The sequence below is a fragment of the Morus notabilis genome, unplaced genomic scaffold (assembly GCF_000414095.1).
Source record: "Morus notabilis unplaced genomic scaffold, ASM41409v2 Scaffold48, whole genome shotgun sequence".
In the NCBI taxonomy this organism is placed as follows: Eukaryota; Viridiplantae; Streptophyta; class Magnoliopsida; order Rosales; family Moraceae; genus Morus; species Morus notabilis.
Genome location: NW_010367947.1, coordinates 395022 through 404412, shown reverse-complemented (window position 1 = coordinate 404412; position 9391 = coordinate 395022). Strand labels below are relative to the sequence as shown.

Below are 9391 nucleotides of genomic sequence, written 5' to 3'. Positions count from 1 at the left end.
AATAAATAAACTCTTTTATTAAATAAATAATAAATATTTTATTATATTTCATACTTTTAGGACACCGTTCCCATGACTATTAGGTACCAAGTCTATCGAAGATTCATAAATCTCATAGGCATTGTTGGCTGAAAGAAAATTTTGGTGGCTAAAAAATTTAATTCATGAGCAATTTACATCAAAACCAAAATCCATAAATATTGATGATTTTGTTTTCAGTGACACTACATAATATATAAGAGCCTCCTAACTTTTTGCACGGACTAAATTGTGAATTTTGTTGTAATAGTTTTCATAGTTATTATGATAATGACAAATTTTAGAAAACTTTAGCAACCTTTTTTTTTAAGGGATATTACTTTCACGAAAAAAGAGGTACAAATGTTAATACTAATGCGACTGATCATACCACACAAGGAGGCTCAACCTCAAATAAAAACCAGATTTTACCAATAAATTTGAATGAAGTTTAAAGGAAAAAACGTGTATCGAGTTCCAACATTAGAAAATGAATAGATATATACTACAAGTATCAAGTACACATATGACCCTTTCAACAAAGCCTCCAAAATTTTAAGAGAAAGAGTGATTGAAAAAGAGACACAAAATAACCCTAAACACTAGAACTACGACTTTATAGGATTATTTTATCCTGGACTTATAAACTGAGTTTTAATGAGTAATTAAAAGACTTCAGCTGCTTATAAATTAATTAATGCATTGCCTTTTTTAAGAGATAATTTATTACCTTTAACGCTCAATGTTTTTGATGAAATGGGAAGTGAACTATACAAACTATCTTTTCATTTTGGTATCGTGAACCAAAGTTACCAAACCAATCATGCACCATGTTTCTCTTTGATTTACTCGTCATTTTCTTGATTTTGGAAGTCATTATGACTTCTTGGTTGGTGATATGTACTCACGAGTTACCACGCACTTCCCACATCATTAAATTCCTCAAATATTAATCATTTTTATTTTTATTTCCATGTCGTGCTCAAAATTATTTTTAAAAGAAAGTTTTTAATCTCATTTATTTTATTGATTCGAGTTTAAAATTTAAATTTACTATAATGAAAAACTCTAAAAAAATCAAATTTAATTTTTTTCTACAGTAAAAAATTCTCATATAAAATTACATTTTAATTTAAATTAAAAATTAAAATCAACAAATTAAACGAGTAGCTTCTCCTAGATGACGTTTGGTTGGAGGATTCAAATCATGTGATTCGAACCATTTTCGATTTACGTGAATTTTTTGTGAGAGAAAATACTGTAGCGAATCATGAATCATGATTCAAATCAGAGAATGAATCCCTCTATCAAACAAACCTCTATTTTCAATTTACTTTTTATTTTCTTTTTTGTATATATATTTATGCTCTTTGTGGTGGGTTGGTTTGGTGGCATAAGATGACGTTGTGCTTTCGTGCCCTTGTAAGTTCTTCCCACCAACCCCCTCTCCCTCTCCATCCCTTCTGGCCCCTCTCATTTGACCAGTAATTACACGCCGCGTTTGAATCTCCCAATTGTTTTGCCCTTCCCAAAAACAAAAAAAAAAAAAAACCCAAAATTTTCCAACGCACGTGGCAAAATCCCAACCGCCTAAAATAGCACGCATCCAACGGCCACGTTCATCCTTCAACTAACACATCGGCCTACCCACCCAACACTCAATGTGCCCAAACCCCCATCTATATAAACTAACCAATTATGGGTGAACAAACTCAGGAAAGATTTTCAGTACTCTCCTAAAACCTGAAAGTTTTCCTTTCTCCAACCCAAAATATAAAGATAATAATTTACAGCCTCTCCAATCTGCATATTGATACAGAGCTAGAAGTACACAATCTTTACATAGTTCATTGTTTTCCTACAGCTTCATTCCCATTTGGGTAATTTTCTTTTTTGATTTTACCGTTTCCAAAGAAAAAGTACGCAATGGAAGTTTACAAGGAAAACAGCAACATTGGAAATGGCTCATTCTGCATTAGTGGTAGTACTACCAATAATCATGGCGGTAATCATGCGGATCCGTTGAACTGGGGTGCGGCTGCAGAGTCACTAAAGGGGAGCCACCTAGACGAGGTCAAACGGATGGTCAACGAGTACCGGAAGGCGGTGGTCCGGCTAGGCGGCGAGACGCTTACCATTTCGCAGGTCGCGGCGATTGCCAGCCGTGATGTGTTCCCAGCCGTGATGCCGCGGTTCAGGTGGAGCTGGCGGAGGTGGCCCGGGCCGGGGTCAAGGCCAGCAGCGATTGGGTCATGGAGAGCATGAATAATGGTACGGACAGTTATGGTGTCACCACTGGCTTTGGTGCAACCTCCCACAGGAGAACCAAGCAAGGGGGAGCCCTTCAGAAGGAGCTAATCAGGTGATTATTGTTATTGTTATTATTATTATTTCATCTGATCGAGCACAAATTACTAGCCTTTTTTTTTTTTTAATATCTTTCTTCTCTCCACAAAATTTTTATTCCATCTCAAAAACTTTAGGATGTCACAGACTTGTGTTATTGTCATGCAGCATTAATCCTTGCAGCTAGGACGTGTCTTTAATGTTAAATCTCACCAAAATCATACCAAAATAGAAATATATATATATATATAAACATATATAATTGATAAGAGTTTTATAAAAATCTAACGATAACTTGAATGTTATAAAGACTTTAGTTAGTTTCTATAAATTAGGTAGGTGGCTTCTTAGTGGTATGGCAAATCTATATATGTATGGAATTAATATTTTGGTCGAAAAGTGGAGAAAATACATTTTAAAAAAAAAACAATTAGAAAATAAAAATTGTCTCTCCATATACTCTGTGAATCCGACGTGTACACCTACTGCTGGCAATAACGAATACTTACATTTTTTTTTTTTTATTGTTAAGGTATTAATGAATAATTCAGTTCCTGGAGAATATAATTGGCAAATTAAATTAGGAAAAGGCGACAATTTTTGTTGTATATAGCATGTAGATGTTTTGTGAGTTAAAACTGTTTAATGCCTTAAAACGTGGTCCTTATCACATGTATTTATTCGATCATTGACATGATAATTATGGACCTTTTTTTAATTATAAAAATATTATTGAATCAATTTAATTGTCTAAAAAGACTTTTAATTGTGTCATATTTGACTCCAACTACATCCTAGTGGTAGATGAGATTCATGTTGGTATAGAACTTCCAAAAATCCTTATGGTAGCTAGCATGTGCCTTTGGATGATCATTATGTAACAAACGAAAAATCCCATTAGACTTTCAAGAAACAAATTAAAAACAAAACCATTTTGTTTGGTATAACTGAGAAAAAAATAAAATAAAATAAAACCTATAATTTTTCTTCCATGGAATGTTGGGGGTACCATATGTATATGAATCATTTGACTATTGAGTTGTCTTTTTCTCTTATTGGAAATTCTAGTCATGTGCAAGAAGATAGATATTGCCACAAAACAGCTATGAATTAATTCATGTTCCTTCGACTCCCCATGACACAACTGAGCTGCATAAGAAAAATATATAATAAAATCATTTAAAGTCTTTCCTAACTATTATCAAATCCTAAATATATATATATATATATATATATTAGCGCAGATATTATAATAATACCACGAGTCCAAGTTAATTAAGTGGAAATTAGGTTTGACCTCTTCCATTCACACGACTTATTCTTAATAATAAGTTGGAAATGATGACCGAGTTTTTTGTCTTTTACATTTGTGTGCGTGTGTGAGACTTTATTGTATTTTATTATCTTTGAAAACCAAGTTTAAATTGAATAACATATAGGTGACCACGGTGTTAACTTCTTTTACAGTAAATTGTTTCATAAATATTGTTATTATTTTTTGAATCAAGAAATGGCCTGTTTTTGTCCCATATGACTTGCGCAAGTCATTTACCAAGATGTATTTTTTTTTGTAAGCTTTCTCTTGCATGCTTTACTTCAAATTAAAGAAGGAACATGTATTGACTGGAATTGTGGTGGAAATGCATGCGTGACTTCATGGCTAGAATATAAGTAGGTTCAAAATAATAATAATAATAATAATAATAATAATAATAATAATAATAACAGTGAGAAAGCAAAGCGAAGAAAAAAAAATATTTTTTAATAGAAGAGTTATTAAAAAGTAGTCGTACTTGGTGGATCCTGCTACTGCATTTAATAGTTAAAGCATATAATACATATGAATTATGTCTATCTATCTTTAAGGGAAACATTATTTCTATATTTATTACTGTTTTTTGTTTTTTTTAATTTCCATGTCCCCGAGCACTATTTGCAATAAGTTACTTGAGAAAATTATTTAATAAAATCTCACGATTCACGACATGCCAACAAATGTTTATGTTCTATGAAAACCAGCTCATCGGTTGGTGTCATGAAAAAACCATTTCCATATACTTATAAAATTATAAAACTATATATACAAAAAAATCTTTCCATATCAGTAGTCCCTTTGCATGTACAATAAATATTGTTGCCCATTCCACAAATCTGGATATCGGAATAATGGGGCCCATCTAGATGAGTTGCACAGCTTGTTTCCCTCAAGACTTGAGGAATTTAATGCTTTCGAACTTGTTACGTTATACAAGCATTGTATATTTAATATTACAATCTTATAAATAGAAAATTTCCAAAATTTCAAAAAGAAAAAAAAAAAAAAAAAAAAAAAAAAAAAAAAAAAAAAAAACCTGCTGGAGGGAGGAAAAGAATTGTTCAGAAAATCTCTATAACCCCACTCATAATTCAATTATTTCAGAAATTTGTTTAACTACGTGTTCATTGTACTTATAACTGGCACTTACTGCATGTTTAAATGTTTTTCCTTTATTTTCGTCATTAGGTCTTAAAATGGACTCTCTAAACGATTTTTTTTTTTTTTTTTTGGTTCATGCAGATTTTTGAACGCCGGAATCTTTGGCAATGGAACAGAATCTTGCCACACATTGCCGCGCTCAGCAACAAGAGCCGCGATGCTCGTGAGGATCAACACCCTCCTCCAAGGCTACTCCGGCATCCGATTCGAGATCTTGGAGGCCATAACCAAGCTCCTCAACAACAACATCACCCCATGCCTCCCCCTCCGAGGCACCATCACTGCCTCGGGTGACTTGGTCCCACTCTCCTACATAGCTGGGCTTCTCACGGGCCGGCCCAACTCCAAGGCCGTCGGGCCCAATGGCGAGCTACTCACACCCACTGAAGCCTTCAAACAGGCCCAAATCGAGACCGACTTCTTCGAGCTCCAGCCCAAAGAGGGCCTTGCCCTAGTGAATGGAACCGCCGTCGGGTCGGGCCTGGCCTCCGTCGTCCTCTTCGAGGCCAACATCCTTGCCGTCCTCTCAGAGATCCTCTCCGCAATCTTCGCCGAGGTCATGCTCGGGATGCCCGAATTCACGGACCACTTGACCCACAAACTCAAACACCACCCGGGCCAGATTGAGGCCGCAGCCATAATGGAGCACATCTTAGAAGGAAGCTCCTTCATAAAACACGCCAAAAAGGTCCACGAAACCGACCCACTCCAGAAGCCCAAACAAGACCGCTACGCTCTCAGAACATCTCCCCAATGGCTGGGCCCACAAATCGAGGTCATCAGATCAGCGACGAAGATGATCGAGCGGGAGATCAACTCCGTAAACGACAATCCTCTGATCGACGTTTCCAGAAACAAGGCCTTACATGGCGGGAACTTCCAGGGGACTCCGATTGGGGTTTCCATGGACAACACTCGCTTAGCCCTGGCTTCGATCGGAAAATTGATCTTCGCTCAATTCTCCGAGCTCGTCAACGACTTCTACAACAACGGACTCCCGTCGAATCTCTCCGGCGGTCGGAACCCTAGCTTGGATTACGGCTTCAAAGGAGCCGAAATCGCCATGGCCTCGTACTGCTCCGAGCTCCAATTCTTGGCTAATCCGGTCACGAACCACGTCCAGAGCGCCGAACAACACAACCAGGACGTGAACTCTCTCGGCCTGATCTCATCGCGCAAAACCGCCGAAGCCGTCGAGATTCTGAAGCTAATGTCCTCAACATTCTTGGTCGCGCTCTGCCAAGCCGTGGATCTGAGGCACCTGGAGGAGAATCTGAGGGCCACAGTGAAGAACACGGTGAGCCAGATCGCGAAGCGCATCTTGACCACCGGCCAGAACGGCGAGCTCCACCCGTCGAGATTCTGCGAGAAGGATCTCCTCACCGTCGTCGATCGCGAGTACGTATTCGCCTACATCGACGATCCTTGCCTCGCCACGTACCCGCTGATGCAGAAGCTGAGGCAGGTCCTGGTCGAGCACGCGCTCAGCAACGGCGAGCGGGAGATCGACCAGAGCACCTCGATCTTCCAGAAGATCGCGGCGTTCGAGGCGGAGATCAAGGCCGTGCTGCCGAAGGAGGTGGAGAGCGCGAGGATCGATGTGGAGAACGGAAAACCGGCGGTTCCGAACAGGATCGTGGAATGCCGTCTTGGAAGGCCGATCGTATCCGATCTACAGGTTCCTGAGGGAGGAATTGGGGACGGTGTTCTTGACCGGAGAGAAGGTCCGGTCGCCGGGAGAAGAGTGCGACACGGTTTTCTCTGCATTGAGCCAAGGAAAGCTGATTGATCCGATTCTGGAATGCTTGAAGGAGTGGAATGGAGCTCCGATTCCGATCAACTAAGAAGAAGAAGAACAATTGTATGGGTTTTTTTATTAAGGAAAAAATAAAAAAAGAAAAAACTGTTTAACACTTGGTTCTTTTTTTCCCATTTATTTGTGTAATTCTAAATTTTGTTTATGGAGTTTTATGGAAAAGAGACTGAAAATCCTGTAAAGAAAACTGCATATGGTATACAGCTGAAAGTCTTCTTATTTTATTTCTTTTATTTGTATTTTTGTTGGAATGTATTATCTCTTTTTCGTTTCATATTTTTCAAGTTGTATTATATAATGAAAATCAATGCAATTTTCCCACTTTTTACATATGTGGTGGTTTTATCTATCTTGTTGCGAAAATAGATATAATGAAGGTTTTCTCTTATTATGACACAGGATTCTAATCATTCTATGGATGATTTTTTTTTTTTTCATACATATTTATGGAGAGTTTCTATTTCTATTAATGAAAATGTATTATGCATGAAATTGTGATATTCTTTTATGGATAAAATTAGTTGTTACTTTTGTAATAAAAGCGTTAACCATGCATGAAACTTTTACAAGGTTAGATGTTAAGCAAACCGGGCGCATCCCTACTCGGACTGTATGCTCACCCTTATTTTCATAGAGAAAGAAGACAAATATCACGTAAAATGTATGAGTTTAAATTTTTATTATTATTTTTTTTAGTTAAATAACTGCATTAATAAAAATAATAAGTAAAAATTTAAACTCATATCTTCTAAAAGTAAGTTCAGCAATTTTTTTTAGGTACGGGCACATCCAGAATTTTAGGATACCGATAGATATATATATATATATTGTTAACTAATAGCTTATCACCGGTGCATGGATCATACGTGAAGTGCTATGCAAAAACTTTGCATTTTTTTGTGTTTATTTAATGTTCTCATATATGAAACAAAAAGTGTTTTAACAAGTTCAACCAGTTTTTAAATAATGAAAATTAGATAAACTTGGGAAGTAATATGAGCTTCAAGTTGATTAAATAGTAACGTCATGTTTCCCAAAGACGTGTCATAAACTGTTAACAGCTTTTAACACTGAGCAGTTCTTAACTATTGGGATGCAAAACAACGCATAAAGCTCATATCATTTCACAATTAAATGGTGCATAAATTTTGATATAATGAAGCAGAGGTTTTCTAGAATATTCCCTACATTCAAGCTTTCCTTTTTATCCTATCATACAAATTCTAACAAACGAAATAGACTTAGGCCATGTTTATTTCATTTATTCAAGTTTAGAATTTGAGTTTTACTACAGTAAAAAACTCTCACAAACAATCATATTTAACTTTTTTATTACAATAAAAAGCTCTCACATAAAGTCACATATCAACTCAAATTAAAAACTCAAATCAGCGAACTAAAAAGTCTCTTAAATCTTTCATAGCTAGCAACTAATAGATATTACAAGTTAGTTGCGTAAAAATTAGGAACAAAAAAAAAGGCGGGTTTTGTTGTTCTTTCATCTGTTTTGGCTGCATTTGGTGAATCAAGGAAAAGGCATACGAGCTCTTCGGAGGTGAATGAATTTCGTCATTTTAGGAGTTGTTTTGATACATATATTCATGAAAATTCTCCCTCTTTCTTTATTCCCTTTTTATGTTTATATTTTCTCGTTGGGCTGAAGGGGACGTTTTGTGACGACCCTAACTTTTGATCGTCATCCTATACTCATATTTAACATTTCTTAACCTCTATGACGACCCTAATTATAATTTCTTAAAATTTCAGGCCATTTTTTTTTTTAATCTTATCATGTACATTAAAATGCTGTAGCATTCTGATAATATTCTATTACACTAGTCATCAAATACATAAAACACTATTTTATTTTACATATAAAGTTCAGCAGTGTTTCCAAAACACATGATGCGTCCACAACCCACTTGCCCACATTCCGCTGCTACACCTTCTCTGCATGCCCAGCATCAAGTTTTAGGGAGCCGGTGCCTTACCCGTGCTTCCTATAACATGAACAAACTTAATGAGTTTTTGCTCAGCAAGTATCAATAGGTCATAACAGATGCAATAATTATGCATACCCATAAATGCATTCATATCATATAACCTAGTACAAAATTCTAAACGACTTTCATTCTGTATTTCTCATTCTTTTCATTCTTGTTTACGGATGCCATATCGTTATATGGAATGGTTTCCGTGTTTCATTTTCTTGTCTTTTACTTCTTAGGGGCCCTGTCCTGTTGTACCATAGCGCGCATAACCAGTGAGGAGTGGGGTAGCTAACCAATCCAACCCAGTCACGGCTTCATATCTTTCATAGTCTCATAATAACCTTTCCTTCGAAGGCTGGTACAAATAGGACGTTTAGTCTCTTATCGTTTATCAATTTTCTCATTGAAACAGTAACTTTAGTTAAATCTTATGAATTTGTGCATTATTGAGCATTTTATCATGACATTAACTTTTCGTTAAAGTTTAACCTTTCATTTCTCTTAGTTTGATCTTGACTTAACATCGATACATACTTTTTACAGAATAAAGTTCTACAATTACATAAGTCTTGTAGATACTTACCTAACATAGTATCTAACATTCAAAATTCTACTATATGCACAATTTTTGTGCAACATAAAAAAGTAAGCTTGTTCGTGATATAGCCATAGAAAAACTATTGTACTTACCAAAGTTTCGCTAACAACGCGTCCTTTGTCTCACTTGACGCTTTCCAACTTCAA

General features: G+C 36.2%; 1 pseudogene; it reads left to right on the top strand.

Moving 5' to 3' along the window:
* Nucleotides 1–1744: 1744 nt before the first annotated feature.
* On the top strand, nucleotides 1745–6884 carry LOC21396240 (annotated as a pseudogene).
* The last annotated feature ends 2507 nt before the right edge of the window (nucleotides 6885–9391 follow it).